The sequence below is a fragment of the Pagrus pagrus genome, assembly GCF_965226575.1.
Source record: "Pagrus pagrus genome assembly, chromosome: 2".
NCBI lineage: Eukaryota > Metazoa > Chordata > Actinopteri > Spariformes > Sparidae > Pagrus > Pagrus pagrus.
In genome coordinates, this window is record NC_140186.1 from 23330807 (window position 1) to 23351155 (window position 20349).

Below are 20349 nucleotides of genomic sequence, written 5' to 3' on the forward strand. Positions count from 1 at the left end.
GCAGTGTTCAAGTTCCAGAAGCTGCACTCTGGGCAAGATATTCTGGACCGTGGCCGTGGACCCATGCAGACTGTGGATCAAATGGATGGCTGATTGGAATTTGTCCAGTGGGCTTTGATGAGTCTTTGCTTTATTTGAAAGGCAATCTCAGCATGTCTCTACCACAACAGGAAGGGAAACAAGCAGAGTTCTTCTCTGAGAGTCACTGTCACTGTGCTGTGCTTTGACCCCTTCTATCACATCTGACCGTCCAATGACACGCTGTCACAGCAGAGGGAAAAGAGCCTCAAATGTGTGTGTGTTTGTGTGTGTGTGTGAGCGAGGCCCTCCATGCTTCCGGGCCTGTCAGGCTCGAGCCTCGGGGGTTGCAACACAAATCCATACAAAGTATCCATCATGGAAAGCAAAGTGGTCGCAACTGATGCTGATGACATCCAGAAGGTCAGGCATCTCGCAGCACAGGACCCTTGGGGTCCTTCCTCACCTCGTCAACAGCTCATTCACTCAGTTTCGCTGTCATGGAGAGTCCAACAAACATGGCCGATGATGAAAGAATTTCAGCTTTGAGGAGGAAAGAGGTTCATTTAGCTGCTGCTTTGTGTCTGTGTTGAGAGGACTGATGCAACATGGCAGGTAAATAGTCAATGTTTCTTTTATGGGAAGAGCTGCTGATCAAAATTTTGAACAGTAGTGCTGAAACATCTTATTTATTTGATGAGTTCAACGGAAATTTGTCAAATTTGGTTCAACAAAACAAGCAAAGTAAAAACATCTCCTTGGGCAGCACCTTGAAAACTGTGGTGGCCACATTCAACTGTTTTCTTTCATTTTATGACGGTTGCCACTTTAAAACAGAGGGATTATGTCAACGCACTGTTTCACTATCACTATCACCAGATTCAAAGCGGCCTGTTGTCATCACACGATTTATTTTATCTGACCCTGGCAATGTCCCAAGAAAAAGTGGCAAAAACTGGATTGGCAGTACATCGCCTGTTGAGGAATGAATGACTATGCCCCTTACAGCCAGCAACCCCATTCATTAATTTTTTTGGTTGTGTGCATAGATGTAGTGAGGCTGGAGTGCACCAGATCACTACCCTCCAAGTCAAGAAATCAATGTTCACAGTTTGCTATTTTGTTATAGTTGACTAATGTATGTAAACTTGCCACTGTAGGAAAAGTGGTTACCTGACCTTTCACATTCCTATTTCAATGTCTGAATATTATTTAGAACTAAAAAAGGGTATACATTATTATGTATTATTATTATTATTATTATTATTATTATTATATTATATTATCTTCATATCAATGGCAAAAAATGGTCTTAAAATGGAAAAATATTGTTTATTGCAATGATTTCTGGGACAATATATCATCTAACAACAAGCAGTTATGACAGGCCTGCTGCACTCTGTGCTTGATGTAACCTGTAAACACACAGTGATGATGATATCTACACCCTGAGTTCACTTCTACATCACTGTAGCACGGTGAGAACTTTAATTACTGGTGATCAGCATGAACATTTTCACTGGTGTTCAGTTAGTTTCAAAGCAAGTTGTTGTTGCAGTTTGTTTAAATCTGATTAAATTGACTTCTAGCCTTGTAAATCTGTTTCCCAGAGCCATCTTGGAACACATTCTGCTTGAAGCTAATGGATAACAATAATCATCATGCAGAGATGCTTTTGGGATGCCAGGCCCTCCACACGGGGTCAGAGCTCTCTATTAAGAGGTTCTGGGGTAATTTAAGCACCATTTCCTTCCATTTGTGGTCTGTGTAATTAATTCTATTCATCCTTCTTCATCTCCTTATCACTGTTATTTAGTGGATGTCCAAATGTGTAGCCTGGAGTGTCTCTCTCTCCCTCTCTGACAGTCACACATACACATGAGTGTGTGTGAAGGAAGGACAAGCTTCCTGTCAGGATGTGGGGTCCAGCAGGGGGACAGTGGCACTTTGCCAGAAGTCACAACTTTCTGCTGAAACCAAGTGTGGCGGAGTTTGTGTGTGTGTGTGTGTGTGTGTGTGTGTGTGTGTGTGTGTGTGTGTGTGTCCTTGCAGTGCATGCATTCATGTGCAATTGTCCGCGTCCTGATTGCTCTGACCACTGAGCGAGCATACTTCATTTCAGAGGAGTCATTCCATCGACTATAGGAAATTCCTCATCCGACATCAAAGAGATTCGGTGCTCGTACTGTAGCCGAGCTTTCATTCATAAACCTCTGAACAGAAGAGCTCCAGATGAACCTGAATAAGGCCAATTATCACCATCTCTCCTGCAACACAGTCATAGTGGAAGGCTTCACTGATCTATACAGACTCCAGATAATTAGACCACCAAGGAGGAGAAAAAAATGCTCCAGGGACTGGGCCTCATAGATGCCCTTTCTTGCCCTCCTCTTGCCTCTATACTCTTTCTACTCTCTCCATTAATCTCCTTTGTTATTTCTCTCTGCTTTCTCTCTTCCTTTTACCATCGTTCATGCTCGTTTCTCTGTCTCTCTTTCTACCAGGCAAAATACATGAAATCATTCTGATTTGCACGAAAAGACTAAGAATGGTGCCGATTTCTGAAGCTCTGAACACCACTTGTGCTTTATTGACCAGGAAATGTAATGCTAAGGAAAGTGTGAAGAAAAGACAAAAACAACAGAGAACTATTCACACTAGAGACACAAGTAACACTTTGTCAATAAATACTATAAAATTACATTTTCTCTGAACCAAGATCATTACTGAGTCAATGTATGTGGTTGTTCGGGAAATCGGAATCTTCCCACTATCACATGATATCTCAGGCAGATTCATATGATGTTTTTATTCGCATAGTTGTGCTTTTAGCCCTTAAGAGCACAGACAAAGTGGCAGTAAGGCCAATGGCCACAGCCAACTAGTATCATTTTTACATTGGTTTAAATTCTGAGCGTTTTTGAAGAAATTGAGACACATTCATGGAGCGATTTAAGTGAATTAAATTCACTTTAAGTTGTCTTTTTTTCCTCATGTAAATGGCAAATCTTGGTACAATTCCAAATAGGCCTGTTAATTAGTCGTTGTAACTCTAGTTTGAAGGGAGACATTAACACATTTCTGTACCGGCGTATAAATGACCTCACAATCACTACCAATTGTGTGGATGTGAATGAGTATTTCTGTGTTTCTGTGTATGTTTGTACTAGTAGGTCCAGCTGTTTCCTCACACACCCTTCACATTCCCACATACACCCCAGTGCGCACACACACAAAAAACTACCATCCTTCCCAGTCAGGAAGAGCTTAAAGGATATCCAGAGAGAAGCAGCTTATCATTGTGGCAACTTATTGTTCCTGACAACCAGTGTGCGATATGACTCACAGTCACCACAGAGGAGCGAGACCTAGTGATGCAATCAGGAAGGAAAACTTTGAAGCATGTGACAATCACAACAGCTGAGTGCTAAAGTAAACTTTCTGTAAAAGCGGAGGGAACAATGAGCTCCTAGAAATTTTTAAAACAATTAAAGTGACTTGGTTTTTGCTGTTATGTGCAATTCTGCATCTTCTGAATGTCTGGTGGTAGTTAAAACATTGAACTTAATAATTTAATTACATTTTTTTCCACAGAAAACCGAAATACTTAAGGATGCATTACAGCTCTAAACTTGTAGACAATTAAAACACATCACTAGTGCTTACTCATCGTATTCACCTGGCTTGTTTTGTCTCCAACCCTGCCTTCTTCTTTTATCTATTTTGGCATCTTGTCAGCAGGATCTTAACATTCGCTATCGTTGACCTGCAGCGTGCCTGTACCACCATAACACGTGTCACTGTAAAGTTGAGACAGTCTGGGAACATACCAAAGGATCTAATGACAGATATCTTAAAGCAACTGAGACGGTGAGACTTTTAAAAAGGCCAAACAAGAGAGAAGCAGGCAAAGGAAGGATTACACAACTGATAGCGGATCATAAAGCGTGATGGATTATCTTTTCAACGTTCAAGCTTAGATGTCTGATCATTTTCCCGCCGGGATAAAGGCGGATAAAGATCACTCAGATGTTAATTCAAGAAAACTCCTGCAGGCTCATCGTTACAAGAAACTACAGCGTGCCACTTTGCATCAGTGTCAACTCAGCTTACTTGACTGAAAATTTCACATTTTCACATAAAGGAGTCTTTTTGTGTGAAGAAAGCATTTGCTGTTAAAGGCTAAACTTCAGCTCAAATCATAAACACCTGTTCAGCTCAGTGGATTACAATGAACTCCACAGCAGAAAAAGCTTACTTTGTAGATCACCAATGATACAAGTAACTTGTTGAAAGTATAAAGGTGCCCAGACAACATAAAAGATCAGATTTTTGTGTGCCCTTAAACATCATGTATAACAGAGGTTTGTCCCCATCAGCACCAGTCCTGAACACATCGACAGCCGTGCAAACAAGGCTTTCATGTGACTAGCTCAAGGGCAACCGTAAAGAGAGACTCAACCAATTCCTCCGGTCTATGGCCTCAGTATGCTTCCAGCCAGACAAGGGCGTATGCCGTGTTGTCCAACTACGTCTAAAAGCCTAGTGTTTGGACCATATCTGAATGGCCACACTTGAAAGCAGCAAAAGCTCTACCGTCATAGCTTCTTCCTGGCTGGATCCCTCTCAAAGAACACTGTATCTTTTGCAGACACTTTCAGACAGTGTCTCCTCAAAGGCATTCATGATGTTAAACCTGATTGAACGACAAAGATGACAGAAGTAGCTCTGTAACTAATGACGGAAGAGAGCTTGAGAGGGAGTTCAAAGCCTTTCTGATTTTTCCAGACAATTTTTCCATTCGACAAGATGTTTCAGACACAGACGATCTGATAGTGAAGCATGTTGTGGCCTTTAGGATTTCAACTAGGTACCTTCTTCTGTGACTTCATAAACTTTAAAGTCACGGGACGCCAAAGGAAACCCCCCGAAGGGAATAACTTCTCTGTTGGAATGCAGATTACAGTTCTGATTGATGCTGTGTTTGATTGCTTTAATTTAGTAACCTCTAAATGATGGGGTGATGTTGCCAGTTTGGGTTAAAGGACTTGCATTTATATAGCGCTTTTCTAGTCTACCTACTACTCAAGGTGCTTTACAACACTTAACACATTCACAAACACACACTGATGGAACGGTCATCATGAGTCGTTTGGGGTTCAATATCCTGTCCAAGGATGTGCAGACAGGGGATCTGGGGATATAACCCCCTAACCCTAACCCTTCTGATCAGTGGACGACCCAGGTAAAGCTGATCTTTGATGAACAATGAAGTGGAAATTTTTCAAAGATGCTCACGAAACCAGAAGGAAACGTCAGCAATCGTTGAGCAACAACTTCAATTTACAAGATCTCGCTGTTATTTCCAAACACGTGGTATAAAGGAATGCCTCTTGCCCAAGGTACTGATTTCACGTCACTTTGTAGACATGCCACATAATGATTCAAACTGGCATCACAGACATGTCATCCGCACACTGGGATCTATGTCAAAGGCCACAGCCTTCTTGGAGGGAACATTTCGGCGGGTACGAGACGCAGGTTCTCAAGTTACATCTCAATTAGCCAGCGATTTGTCGGCGAGGCAGGTAAATATTAGGATCACCCCCAGGGTACACATTGCGATGTCAGTTTCAATTAACATGATCAGACACAGGGAAATGGAGAGTTAAGCCGCAAGGAAAAGAACGAGTGACCTTACCAAAGGCCTGTTGCTGAAATCTCTGTCTCCTGGCTCACGATGAGGGAAGTATCAGCAGCGAGAAAAATCACTTTGATACATTTATCAGAAACACGAGGCGATACAGCAGCAGCTACGCACCGAGAAATTCCACAACTCTCTTTCTCGCTCTCCCTCTTCATCCTCCTGAGCCGACTGCACAATCCTCATCCCTCACCCCCTTTCCTCTCATGGTGTCTTTACAATCTCCTCATCCATTATCATTGGTTATTAGATAAGAAATGGAGGAAAGATGAATAGATGGGAGGCACAACACAGCAGCTGGCCTCACTGAAGGTTTTTCCTACGGTCAAGCTTCTGTCGGATCAGATGGTAGACTGAATACCAACAGTGGATGAGAAAAAGGAGAAGTTCTTTCAAGTTGCGGCGGTGGCTTGACTCGGTTTACAAGGTGTCTGATGGAACAGGCAGACCTGTCATGTCTGCTTTTGTCTCCCACACACACTCACACATACACAGAAGTATATTATAGTATCAGTTCCCCCCGCGGTAACATTTTGCACCAATATTCCTTTCAAGTCCTCCTGCTCTGCTTAACCAATCAGAAAAAACGCCCAGATCGCAGCAGGCCGTTGTTAGATCTGGTGTTTAAAGACGAGCATGAAGGGATCTTTCCACATTTAAAATGAAAGCGAGGAAGATTTATGGCTAGTTGGTGGGCGATGTAAAGCATGGCTGTGTATTGCATATGGAGGAACTAACTCGTCACAGAAAATGAGACACCATCTGAGGTCTCTTATTAACAGCAGACAGTGCTGGATGGATTTACCAGAGAATAGTGGTGAGTAATGACCAGCCTGGGATGTGCAAGGGGGAAATGATCCGGTGGTCTGATTGGCTGCTTCAGTATTAAAGTCCCTGATGTCTAATTTCAGTATTTCTGTATAAAACCAAAGGATTGTGACTGAATAAGCAACAGTTAAAGTTTAAGAAAAAACACTTAACGTGAAAAATAGTTAAGTTAGTTAATCTGCTCCTGCTCCATCAGGTCGGTGTTCCTTTGGTATGATTAGATTTGATAGACAATGCAGGACACAAGAAAATTGCCATTGCATTGTCATCAGATTACAATTCAAATGTTGCTGACCTGATTGCTACACTGGGAAACTTTTCAACAGAGCCCTGCCCACTTCAAACCAGTGAGAGACAAAAACACAAAATACAGAAACCTCTGATGTGAAATGACCAAAACTTTGTGTGTTCATGTCTGACCCCATCGCTCAAAGTCAGGGCCTTTAAGAAGCTCTGGAAACAACATATTTGTTTTCTTACAAGCTCTTGATCACATATTTCACCTCACTGTTTAATGTAAAAGTAACATGAACTAAAGAGTTGGGCGGTGCCCACGGTGAAACACCATGAAGGCAAAATTTGCTCATCAGCCTACCACTGTAGTCACCGCTGTTGCTGTTTCAGCTAGCTTTACTGAGAAAGCTAGGCTAAAAAAATGCAAATAACAAAGGCACAATTGAGAGAAACACACTAACAGCAGCCCATACAAGAAAAACACAGCTGCCACCAGAGTGACCAGGCGTCTTTGGCTTGCCAAACTGGGCAGATTTTATAAGAAAATTATAAATGGGACATGGAGATGTAACATTCTGCACTGAGCAGCGACAGACTCCTTTTTATTTTCTCTTCCACAAGTCAAAAACTCTTCCTCACAGCAACTCTGAGGGGGGGGCTTTTAAATCACGATGCTACAATGGTTCATCACTCAGTTCTCAATGACTGTCAGCCATCGTCTACCAGCCCAACCCTACTCCTTTCTAACCTATTTCTGGCCCCATAATATTTTGCATGAAATATGGCTGAAATTGCAGTTATCCTGTTCACTCAAGCGGCCTTTATGAGAGTTAGCAGTATGGTGGACACACTTCCTAACAGGTCTCAAACTCTTTTTGTCAAGGCTGACTGCCTTTGAATGTCTTTCTCTGCTCCTGTGATCAGATGGGCTTCCACTAGACAGTCTACAATATTTTAAGATGGATATGTTTTTTAACAAGTTGCTTCATGTTTCTCTCCTTTACTAATGATTTCTTGTTCAAGCCCATCTCATTCCCTTTAATCCGACCAATAAAAATATTTTTCCATGGCATTTTAAATTGAACATCATTTGACAGTCGGACAAAATGTAGCTTTTATATATTTGTCCTTCTCCGAGTCCCTTTCTCTATCCACTCCTCTCTCTCCTCCCAGCCTGTGCGTGAATCCATCCGTCTCTAATCCACTTCCTGTACGGCTCACTGAAACCTCAACGTTCATTTGTCCGACTCTTTATTCGGTATCCAGTAGAGGGTGTCTGCCTCTCCCCCTCCTCTCTATCACTCTCCATTCATCCTTCCATCCTCCATTTCCCGCTTTCAACCACTTCCGCTCTTCCCTCGGTCCCTCCACCGGTCTGTCCTCTGCTTCACTCGTCCCTCCCCTCGCGCCTCATATGTCTTTCATCTCCCTTGTCCTCGATCAGGTCCTCTTCCTCTCTCACACTCTGCCCACTGTCTTTCTTGCTGAGAGAAGGACAGTGCAGTGTCCTGGCAGCTCTCCACCCTCCCTGCCTCGGCGGAAAAATAAACAAGCGTCCACATGTTCCCAAGGAATTTTAATGACTTCCATAACTTCGGCCTCTTTACCTGCCAAACCCCAGGCAGCATGAGGGAAACGATGGACTCTAGACGAGCCAGTTTAGCGGCTCTGATGACGAGCTCTGTGAGCCTGACCCTTTGAAGAACTGAGCAGCTTTAAAAAGGCCAGAGGTTCCCCCAGTGAGATGCCGTATAGACAAATCTGTCAGCTACACACAGTAAATAAAACATAACTGGAAAGCAAACAAGATCATGTCTCTGCTGCACTTTATTAAAGAAGAATAGTGGACAAATATTTTTTTATTTATAAAAGAGGCTTGATGAAAAGGTTACAGTGTGCCAAATCTAATGTAAGGTGCAGATTACTTCTATCACACACACATACTAACACACTCCCACATCTGCATCTTGATGACCAGGTGTACAGTGGGACCTTACTGGCTTGGTACAGCATGTTCAGCGCAGCCTTGTAGATGGAAGAACTGCACCGACCCGTGATATCGTGGTCCTGATTGGGAGCTGGGCCAAATCATGACTGTCTCTGTCCTCAGCTGAGCTGTGGCACTGCAGCAAATCGACTGGCTCAAGACTTGAGGTCGGGCAGGATACTACAGAGAAAGCGGCATTTATAAAAGTCCCCAGATGCGCAACATCTGTAGGTCCTGTGTAAGGAAGCATCTGTGGTTTGGGGTGTTGCCTCAATCCCAAGTCAGTGCTCTTACTTTCAAGTACTTTCTAATTTCCTTTACCAAGGCTGATATCATAGATGTAATTTCTGTAAAAGATGTTGATATGGGGTTAAATGTTCTTGAAACAAGCAGGTATGACCACATCTTAAGGTAAAAGTGTTTACAGCTGATCAGATGTTGTGGAATTCAGGTGTACTCATGAAAAATGATGGTACTCGTGTGAAGAATGGAGAAAGACAACTTAAGGTCCAAACACTGCTTTACTTTCTCACTTTCACAATCTCAGAAAGGCGGTATTTCTGGTTGAACTCTGGAATCTTTATTTTTGATTAACATTATTCAAACTTTCTAACCCTGACCTGCAAAAAGCCAGAAAAACTAAAGCTATTATCATAAAATACCCCTATCTTTACTTCCACCACGGAGGTTAAGTTTTCGCCCTTGTCCATGTGTTGGTTGGTTGGTTTGTCGGCAGGACAACACAGAAACTACTGAACAGATTTCTACAAAAGTTGGATGGTGGATAGGTCTCGGCCCAATAGACCTCATTAACTTTTGGCCCTTTGTGAAGGCGCTCTGCTCAGTACCATTGTAGTTTGAAGGAAGAATTTGAAAATGTTCGTGATCATTTTTAGGGCATAACACAAATGATCTGTTGATCTTTACAAATCCAAATGCATGTCAAACAAAAGCACAGTCATAAGTGCTGAAATAAAAAAATGTTAAACGGAAAATCAAATCAAATCTTTACCTTCAAAACAAAAATCAAATCAAATTGTGGATTTAGAGAATTGTGATACCCCAACTTCTTAATAGAAGATTTACAGTGAAAAACCAGTAAAAGGCTTTTATTCTGAAGCAACAGGAGCTCTGATCACAGTTTGACATGCTGCAGGCATCACAGCCATATAAATACAAATCTGGTGATTTTGCTGGATTATCTCTGGTCTATATGAGTGCACACATGATTGTTCATGAGTGTATGTTTGTATGAAAGAGAGAAAGAGAGGGAGAGAAATCCAGTCTGCAATGATTGAGGTCCACAAGAGGCCCACTCTCAGGTGGGAGAAGCCTTGTTGAGCATGTAACCTATTTTAATGGGGCCATGACCCACAGTCTGTCAGGTCAAACTCCTGTGACCTGACAGGAGAGGAGGCGAGGGGTTGATGGAGTTCTCTGTCGAGGGCAAAGCCAGGGCTATAAATCTGTGGAATTACTGTTGTCACACTCAATGTTGAGACACACTTAATGTTGTTGCTCCATTAAGAAGTGGAGAAACAGAAGAGGAACCAGTTTATATGTGAAATAGTTTAGAAGTTAACAGTCCAGAGCTATGGTGATCTAATTCCTGACCCACCTACTTTTAGTATGATTTGTAATGAATGTGTAGTATCAAAAGATAGTTTGTACATCCTGTCCTTTAAAATCAGTTTGTAACTTTATGAATCCATGGTTCACTACACTGATTTGTTCAACATAAGGATTGCATTACATGTGTGCATTTTTCTCCCGCCTGGCCTTCTCTTCACCTTCATTAGCAGCACATTACGAAATCAGACAATGTGTTTTATTACAGATGTGTCAGCGGTGGGGAACACCCAGCCCACTGGCAGGACCACTGTTTAGATTTCTGATCTCCTCAGTTGTGTTTTTCTTTCCCTCTCAACCCGGGACCAGCTGCAGAGGAAATGACAATATGAGGGGAAAACAACAGAGATTAATAACATCTCCTCCCATCTACTCCCCACTCGATCGCCAGTTTCTACCTCCATGTATCCCAAACTGGTCTTTTTCTGTTCGTGTGGCTCATTCGACCTCCCAGCCAACTTCTCAATCTGCTCCTCTACTCGTTTCATCCTCAGGGTTGCAACCCTTGAACCATGAAATTGATACGTCTCTCTGCCTTGCATAAACTCAGGAGGCTCACACACTTGCAGATTTAGTTTCTCCCCTCGTTTCCCTCTTTAGACCCCATCCTCTCTCATGTATGAGGAATCTGGGCCGTGTTCTCCAACTTTAAGCCCACATTGATTAGCAGGCCGTCGAGAGTGAACCAGCAGAACTCCCCCACGCTTGTGATCCTTTATGGCTCAATATAATGAGGTGATTTGTCTGCTCTAAACATCCGTTTTAAATGTGTAAATCTACTGTAGGCTTGGGCACTATCCACAATTTTACATCACAATATTGCCCCGCCCAAATATCACAACAGACGATATTCTCAGACGATTGTCTCACGGCAAAGACAGCATGTAGTCTCATTCATATTCCTTGGCTTACCACTTTCTCCCGCTTTATCCCCCAAATATTGGCAAACTGGTGTCCTCCATGTCTGTCCGTTAAAGAGCTGCATGCATGCCGCTATATCAAAGATATTTGCCTGTAAAAACCTCTGCCAGCCCGATCTTATTTTCCACCTCTGCAAATATCAACACACATTGCCTCCGCTGCTACGACAGCTCAGCATGCATTTTCCTTTGAAAATAAAAGCCTGAAGATCTGTTAAGTATTAAATATTGTGAGAAACATTGCATACGACAGCAAATATCGTGATGTTCTAAAAGCCCAAGCCTAATCTATTGACGTAGACCAGGGGAGAGACCACTGCAAGAAGGCACATCAAAATAGTGTATTTGATACAGTCCAGCTTTTGTAACAAATGTAAGAGACAAGAGGAAAGGAAGCTAATTCTTACAGCTTAGGCACAAGTTCAAGATTAAAGGGCTTCACAGCAAACAGAAAGAGGATAAAGGTTGGAACTGAAGCAAGGAAGTTCTCTTTTCTTTCCCTTTGGAGAGTACTTTAAATGACAGGTTATTTAATGACTTAATTCATTCCTTTTAGCTAAGCCCAGATATAAAACAATGGGGCTGCCCACTGAAATATAATGCCTACACATAGCACAAATAAATTGCTTAAAGTGGCAACAGACAACTTTTCCAAGTTTCCAAGTGGTATTATTGTTGGCACTGCCTTTGCAAAGACAACTGGATCGTTTCAGTTTTCCTCAGAGTCAAACAACACAGGACAAAATGTGAGTTTATTCAATCATTAAGTCTATAATAGAAATGGATCGCCAGTTTACCATCCGTTTTCTGGGTGACAGTGTGCCCAGTGGCAGACAAAATTTTAAAGTGATAGCCAGGTTTATAAGCAACTAATGTATATTATTCTATATCCATTACATTGTACAACCAACATTTACTACATACTGATAAGTGAGGAAGAGAAAGAAGGTACAAAAGGTAACACTTCTGCAATAAAATGTCGGAAAACTACAGCTTTGTTAGAATTAGATATAGTTAGATGTTCAAACCCAGAGAAATCTGTAATGTTCTTAAGGTAACGGAGAATGATGTCCGCAAACGTGACTAAACATAACATGAATAAAACTTTAAAATATTACGTCATCAGTAAACAACTATCTGACATGACTGAGTCATGTCAGATAGATTTTCATCAGCAAAACTGCAGACGAGCATTTAATTTTGTGTCAGAAACTACATATAGTTTGTTTAAACCCTTTAAAAGAAAACTACAAAGTCCATAAAGTCATTCTGCTTCTCAAAACCTCCTGAATTTACACTTTCACACAGATTCCCTTGACTAACTTTAATTAACCCAGTAATACGATGCATTACAGCCTATTAAGAGTAAAGTGAACTGACAGTATCTCGAGCTCTAAGCCAATACTACTGATGGCTGAGCACCTGTTTGACTTGGTGATTTGCGAGACTGCGACTGTGGTAAACAGTTTGTGCTTAAGTAACTAGGTTTGGTTATAGCCAAACATCAAACCACAGCTGGTTCCAGCAGTGAGATCTTCAGATTCACTCTGACGCAATTCCCTTGATGGGAGGTGTGGGACGTCAAACTGGAGTCCCTCCTCACTGGGCTCGACTCAAATATCCACTTCTGGATGAAAGAAACCCCATCCTGACTTCATAAATGATTTCCAGGTTTTGGTTAAGGGGATGGAGGGAGGGAAGAGAGAAAACAAAGAAAGAAAGGAAGACAAAGAGATTTAAGGGGAAATTGGGAGGCTGTGTGCCCAGCCTCCTCACCCCCAGAGTCAATATTTGCCAAGGACAGAAAAGCTTCCCACTGAACGATGAAGTCATTGTTTTTGGACTTTAATAAACAAGGTTTGGTATGGTTTTGCAGTGTATCCCAGGGATGTACTGCAAGTTTGCCCAGATGTGTTTGTGCTGGTTGGTTTGGTATGTTTCTAAGTTCTGTAGAAAGCAACAAGGCCAGGACGAGTAAATCCTCCATCCAGTGAGCTCCACTCCTCCTCCTACTATCCCTCAACCTGGCACACGTCACATTACACAGAGGTGAAAATCCCTGCAGACAATCTCACATCTGGAACAAACCAACAATTTGTCAAAACAAGCTCTCCATTTTCTTTGAAATCCTCACTTTCCTTTTTTACTGCTTGCAAAGTAGAATGCAGGGTGTCAGAAGGCTCTACTGTTGAAGACTTATCCCAGGGAATTGAGAAATTAGCACCTATTACCTTGCATTTGTTAACAATTATAGTTAAAGTTAACGTCGCATTAAACATTACAATAAAAAACTCATAAAACACCTTTCAAACTGTTTTCCCACGAACCACAGCTACCGAAAAACCAGGAAAGGTTTCAGTTTGACGCCAAGTAGTGGTTTCTTACTGGACTAGCTTGCCTCAGCATTCCTGACTACTACTAATAAAAGACTGATGCTAAACAAAAACCCTGAAAATCCTCCCTTCCAACAGTTGAACTGGTGTAAGGCACATGATGGTCCCTGTGACTCAGCACCAGTCTGCCAAGACAGAGAGGGAAGCTGTCCTTGATGGAAGGTAGACTGAGCAGACACTGAAATTTTATCAGATGCAAACGACACACAGATAAAAATGTTCATCAGGCTCAGATGAAAGTAGTAAAACTTTAGGTCTTATGACCAGGCACAGTAAATGAATGGAGTAATATTTACAGATGGGGATAAACCAAAGTGAATTACAAGAGTGCAAAAGGAGCTTTAATTTCCATGATAAGTAAAGATGGGTCATAACTGCGGGGGAGAAATCTTGATGATCCTGTTGCATCGCGTCCCTGAGGCCTGAGTCATCTGATGGTTCTAGTGAATATTGCCTAATACTTCATTTGGTGGAAACTTTTACTCATGGTGTCCTGCAGCATTCAGTAACTGATCTAGGTAGTCACAATAACGTTCACCAGATCAGAAAATACATTAATAGTTCATTGAGCACCTACGCTAAACTTAACAGGTGCTATCAGATGCTCTCTTCTTCTCGTTTTAGAGACAAGTCATGAGAGAAACATGTCGGTAGGTCCTGCCACTGGGTGAAGACAGGTTCAGCAAAGCTTTCCCATGAACTCCGACCTGGCCAGAGCAGTCTATATAAAGTGTCGGGTGAAGTTCAGAGTGTTATTGGTTTCACCCTACAAGCCTTTAACTCGCTGCTGTCAAGGCCGACTGGGAGGCCAGGGCCAGAAGGGTCAAACCACTGCTGGGCAAAGAGAGGAGCAGGACAAAGCAAATCATTTAGTCACTGATCTGATTGTATCATCCAGAGGAAGTGAAATACACACTATGAATACAGCAACAACAGTTCAACCACTCAGCAATTCCTCTTTTTTTGAGACATTTCCAAATGCACGTTTTCATACACGTGCTAGCCTGGCTCAGGTTTCCTGCACAGACATGAGTTGAGTATCGATTTTAGGGGGAGACGGGTGCTTGTTACGGGTTGGCTGCAGTCTTGAGTCGTCAACTGGGCCCACTTGGAGGCAGGTCGGCCATGGCTTGGCCCTACTCTGGTAGGTCTATCACGAGCGCAACTCAGCTCAACTAGGTGCAGTAAAACTGGTGATGGAAGAGAAAATCAGCGCGGCGCGGTTTGACTCAGCGCGGCCTAAAGTGGTAGTGGAAAAATGGCATAAATGGATCCAGAAGATGAAGAGGAAGGGGAAGCTACTATTTGTCCCTGAATGATGACAAAACCTATCGCAACCTGCTTGGAGGCAGTCAGGCGTTCTTTGACCCGACTCCAGAGATGGTCCATCTCAGTGCGACTCAGCGTATTTAAACTGTTAATGGGAGCTCAAATCAATCGTGGCAAAAAGTGTGAATGGAAAAGTCCTACAAGAGTCCGATTAGGTATCATGACTGTTACATGGTTAAACCATCTGTGGGAGAGGACAACAAACCTGTATCAACAAACCACTAGATATGAATTTAAGTCTGGAGGAAATTGAGGATCAGATAGCTTCATCCATGGGAACATTGAAATTTGAAAGGCCTCAGTGTTTACTAAATAAAATGACTCTCACTGCAAAAAAATCACCGGTAAAGAATCATCTTTTTTTTCTTTCTGCAAAGAAACCTGATCACAGCGAGTTTGGGCCCCTGCGTGTGCACCTGCGTTCAAGCTGAAATGTGTGCAGTCCTTTGTCAAAGCTCACATCTAAGCCCGTCAGTGGGACCCAGCCCAAATACATTTGGTTTAACTTAGAGCTGGACTGCAGCGTTCCATCAGACCCAAATCACAATCATCAAAAAGAACCAGAAAAAAAAAGGCTCAGAACTTTCATTAGCCAGAATCTGACAGCAATGATTTCTTGGCTCTGCGGGCCAACAGGTGACGCTCCACAGAGTTTATCGAGAGTGCACTTTTATACAAACAATCAGGCGCACGTTTAAAACTCACAAATATATACAGTTTACACAGACACACACACTGTGGTCGGGGATGACTTTAGTGAAAACTAAATTAAAAGCGGCAGACTCGGACAGCTGGAAACCATGCTGTATGACATAATCGCAGGCAGGCTAGCCAAGCTATTTAACACACACACACACACACAGACACACAGACACAGACACACACACACACACACACACACACAGCCCCATTACATAAACCAGTGATTTACAACACAAGTTAGAAAGAAGAGTAACACCCATTTCTTGAACGATAAGACAACCCCTTCCTGTCTCTTTGTAAAACACGTCATTCAATCACACACATGTGCGCGCACACACACACATACACACACACACACACACACACACATACATGGTCTATCATCCCTCCTAAAGTGGAAACATAAGGAGAGGAACTGGAGAGGTGCTCGGGTCACCGGGGTTGATTGAGACACCAGGACAATACTTCACCATCGCAGACTCAGCATGAGGGAAGAAGTTCTTCCTTCTGGCTACTTTTAAAACATTATTGAACCACATGTCCAAGGTTGAAGTGCAATAAGTCACATATAACAGTGAGAAATCTGTCTTAATTTAACACAAAGATATATCTCAAGGCCTTGACCCGAGAGCAGGCGTGTGGTGTTGAATTCAGATGGATACATGAATGCCTCGGGAGAGGAAATCAAGGCCAGCGTGACTCCAAATCATTCTGCCTGAAGCAGCAATATTTTCTTGAAGGGCCTGGCACACAAAGTCATTCCTGAAACAATGAGAAAGCCTCGGAGAATGGCCAAAAGATGAAGACCAAACAAAGCCTGATGCAAGGTTCCTATTTTATTACTTCTCTGCAAAAGAACTCAGGACAAATATTTGATCAGACGTTTCAGGATTCATTAAAGGACCGAGGCCATCGCCATGGCAGCAAGTGCCATGGAAGCAGGATGTGTATGTAGATAATACGTGTCCTCTGCAGAGTCGAATCCAACGAGATTCAACATCCTCATACAACCAAACGTTGCACATAAGTACATTCTTTTAGCATTGTGCTATCCTAATCTTAGACTGCTCTCATCTGTAACATTCTCAAAAGGATTTTTAGTTGTAAGTAATGTGCTCCTTGGTGACAAAAACAGAAAGAGGGATGAAGAAACCCAGGAGAGATGTGTGTACACAACATGTGAGGAGCTCACTGCCTTCAGGAGGCAGCACTGTGGACGCAGGTGTCACTGATGTGAATCCATCAGACTTCATTATTTCGGCACTGAGAAGACAAACTTGACAGCAAGTCAGACTTAATTTGCCAGCAGCTGGGAAAATATTTCAGCTGTGCTTGTCAGAAGGAACAGATGACAGAGAGCAAGACAACACAAAAAGCTCTGTTTCTCATGAGAAAGAGTCCACACATCCAGTGTTGATTCGATATGGATATGACACTGACATTTTGGAGCTTATTACAACTCAGTGCACAGGTTTGAAAGATTGTAGGTTGAACCTCAAAAACAAGCACAAACAAGATTCAACTTGACCCTTAATCTTGATACTTCACTGCCTAATAATCCAAGGCAATGAGCTGAAACGGTGCACAATAGAAGTAACAAAATGCTCCATAACCTCGAGGCCTCGATCATGCACAACACCTCAAGCAAGAACTATAAGCAGCAAATTCAGGGCTGGGGACACAAATAACAACGTGAGCAAAGAGCAACCAAACCACAGGCTTTCCCATCACTCAGTCAGTCATCCAAGCATGAAAAGGGGCCTTTCATAGGAACACCCAGAAAACAAGAGCCAGAAATAGAAACAAGCAGCTCCTAACGGCTCGTTATCGCTACTCAGCCACTGTAAACAGACACCTATGAAAAGACGAACCGACTGAAGCACTTGAGTGTATCACTCTGCCTTTCCCTCAGGGGGTAAAGAGCCACAAGACATGAAGAAACATTGGAAATACTAAACTTTTAAAATGTTTAAAACAAGTATACAGGTGAGATCTCCTCTATCATCAATGCATAGTCCCCAGCCCCTTCTATAAACTACAAGCACATGCACCTACCCCCCGCCGCCAACCCACTAAGCATGCTGACACTTGAGAGGGCGGCACCTCTCCTCTGCACACAGAAAAGCCATCTCGGGCCCATTCACGGCTCTCGGCTCCATTCTTCTCCAAAGTAAAAAGAACCCGTCTGAAAGGAGGGAAGAGGTCCTCTGCTATTTCATTTAGCATGAAGCAGAAAGTCTTCTGTTCTCCTCCCAGCTTAAGGTTTCTCATTGAGCCTAAACTGAGGAGATGATGAGACACGGATAAAACTAAAAAAAATGCATGCCCTCGAGCTCGACTTTAACACATATTTGTGTCTTTTTTTCCCCTTGGTACTGTCATCTCTGGGAGTGAGATAGCAGCCCTGATGGTGGAGGACACAGCATCCATTATATCAGACACAGGACACACACACACAGGCACGAACCATCCAACGATCAGCTAGCATTGTAAAGAAACGGCACTACGAACCTGCTAGACAGCCAATTAGAGTGCTGCCTCCGAACCTTCCTCTTCACTGTGATCCACCTGCACTGCAGCGAGTCCTCCGCCTCTACTGCTCTCTCTCACTCTCTCTCCCTCTAACACGCCTCTCCCATTGTAGCTGAACGCAGTGTAAAACTGTTGCGCCGGCTGCCCTCTTTCCTCCACGCCCCTCCAACAGTATTTTTTTTCCCTCCTTCCCGACTGAAGCAGGAGCCGCTCTGTGTATCTGGTTCTGTGCAGAGACAAACACAACTTATCTGCTGCAGGAGCTGCAGAGGACTAGCCAGTCTGCAGAGAAGGGGGGGAAACTGTGGACTCAGAGGGTAGTGATGGTGATGGGGGTTGAAGAGGGGAAGGGGGAGGGGGAGGGTCAGACCTGATTTAAATTCACACACACACAAACACAGGAGTGAGATGACAGGGTGCTTTCCCCTCGGGGTGCGTCACTGATCTTTTGTGAAAAAGACTTTCAAATATTTATTCTTAGCTATTTGTTTGTTTTTTAGGTTTTATTCATTGGCTCACAACTAAAGTGAAAATCAAGGAATCAGAGTGAAACAAAAAGTGAAAATCTTCTGAAATAAGTACGATCATTGGATGTATTCTCTCCGTCTCTATTCTTTCAATCTTTTCCCCCTTTCTTCAAACTTATCCACCCCCTCCTTTCCTTTGGGATCAAACTTTTCATTTAAGTTTCTCCTCTCCTCTCCATCCTCTGCTGCTAAATTTTCCAAAGTGCTCGACGAGGCACAAAAAAACCCCACAGTTTCTTTCAGCAAGGTTTGACAAGAGAACCTTCCCCTACTTTCCCTCCATTAAAGGGTCCCTCCCTCCCCATTACTCCTCCAAAAGACGTCCGGCACTTTCCCTGATAGCAGCTTAACAACCTCCTCATGTGAGGAATCTGCTTCCACACAAAAGAGTTTGGAGGAGAATTTGACCAAAACAAAGACAGAAGGGAGGTGCTGGTATTTAGAAAGTGGACAATTTGCATTAAACATTAAGTCACTGAATTTTTTGTCAGCTTTTTCCAACAAATACATCAGTAAGCCAAACCTCACTTCATCCTTTAAAAGGAGTAGTTCTACATTCTGGGAAATATGCTTAATCACTATCTGGCCGAGAGTGAGATGAGAAAATTAATGCCACTTTCATGCCCTCATGCTAAATATGAAGGGAGAGTCAGCAAGCGGTTGGCTTAGCTTTGCATAGAGGGGAAAACAGCTTGCCTGTAGAAATAGGGAGGCTGTTCAGATCTGGTATTAAAATCCATCTGTGAGCCAATCACAAGGGGACATCTCTATAGCTTGATTATGCTTCTGCACTGAATCTACGCCATGCATAGGTGCATTCCCAACACCCCGTCGGCCTGATGTGCTTCCAGTGCAGAAATTTTGACGTGTAGTTTCCCCAGTAAACACACCACACTCATCGGCTGTTGGAGTCCTTCCCGACTGGCCGGCTGCTGCTCTACTTGGTTATACTTCTCCTCCGTAGCAGCTATTTGCTGCCGAAGTGTCTCTGAGGGAGAGAGAGTGGACAGGCTGGATGCCTGAACACCAGGCTGTCCCTCCACAAGCAGCGGTGGCAAACACCAGCTTGCCGAAACCAAGTAATTCAAGCTTGGTGTGTATGGAGAGGCGGCTCTCCCTACACACACTGCCTAGCACAGAGAATCAGCTGCAAGCCGAGTGGGTCAGTGTGTTTAAGGGGAAAAGTACTGCTGGCAATCCGCTCACCACTTCCAGGTGTCAGCTCTGCGTAGAGCCTACGTGCAACCATGAATCAGTCCAATGGTGGACATAGTGGGGACTATATTCTCTCCAATAATGCTGAGCAGATTTGAGAGGATAGTTAATTTGTTTTAGTGTTGTCACACTTGGTCAATTTGTTAACTGGGGCGATATAGAAGAGGCCAGGGGAATGACATTAAATTAGCATGTGAAAGGTTCACTCACCGACTTCACAATGACTCAGCTGTCCATGCAAAGGTCAGCTGTGGAGGCATCTTCACATTTCTTCACTCCACGTTCCCCAACGACCATTTCTGCATAACGCATGTGCGCTCTCAGCAGAGAA

At 43.1% G+C, this 20349-nt stretch overlaps 1 protein-coding gene across 5 annotated transcripts in view; it reads right to left on the minus strand.

The window, feature by feature from the left end:
* The window catches only part of add3a (adducin 3 (gamma) a), a 112311-nt gene that overhangs the window by 58352 nt on the left and 33610 nt on the right, over positions 1 to 20349 (minus strand). For 2 of the 5 annotated variants that reach the window (XM_084366897.1, XM_084366892.1), the window contains exon 1: positions 18256 to 18548. The exons of 2 other annotated variants lie outside the window; for them this stretch is intronic. The gene's annotated coding sequence lies outside the window, so the exon portion shown is untranslated. Of the gene's footprint in view, positions 1 to 18255; positions 18549 to 20349 lie in introns of those variants that run through there. One more of the 5 variants, XM_084366896.1, reaches the window with a different exon arrangement.